Here is a 235-nt window from a genome sequence, read left to right on the forward strand (position 1 = left end):
TAACAAGAACAGTGTTGTTGGTCCAACAAAACAATCATTACGTTAAGGGGGAAATTTTGGACAAAAATGAACGTACCTTACAAAAATCTGCTAACAAAGAACGTAAATCTATTTCATATTTAATTTAGAGAAATTATTAACACCTGATTTACATGATTCAAGTACTTGAAAGCAATTCTTGCTCATTCTCTTTTGTGTTTTTTATTTGCTTTTACACGTTTCAATTCTGTTGAAT

This window comes from Rhagoletis zephyria, unplaced genomic scaffold (genome assembly GCF_001687245.7).
Source record: "Rhagoletis zephyria isolate East Lansing unplaced genomic scaffold, Rhagoletis_zephyria_1.1 Rzeph_scaffold_17660, whole genome shotgun sequence".
In the NCBI taxonomy this organism is placed as follows: Eukaryota; Metazoa; Arthropoda; class Insecta; order Diptera; family Tephritidae; genus Rhagoletis; species Rhagoletis zephyria.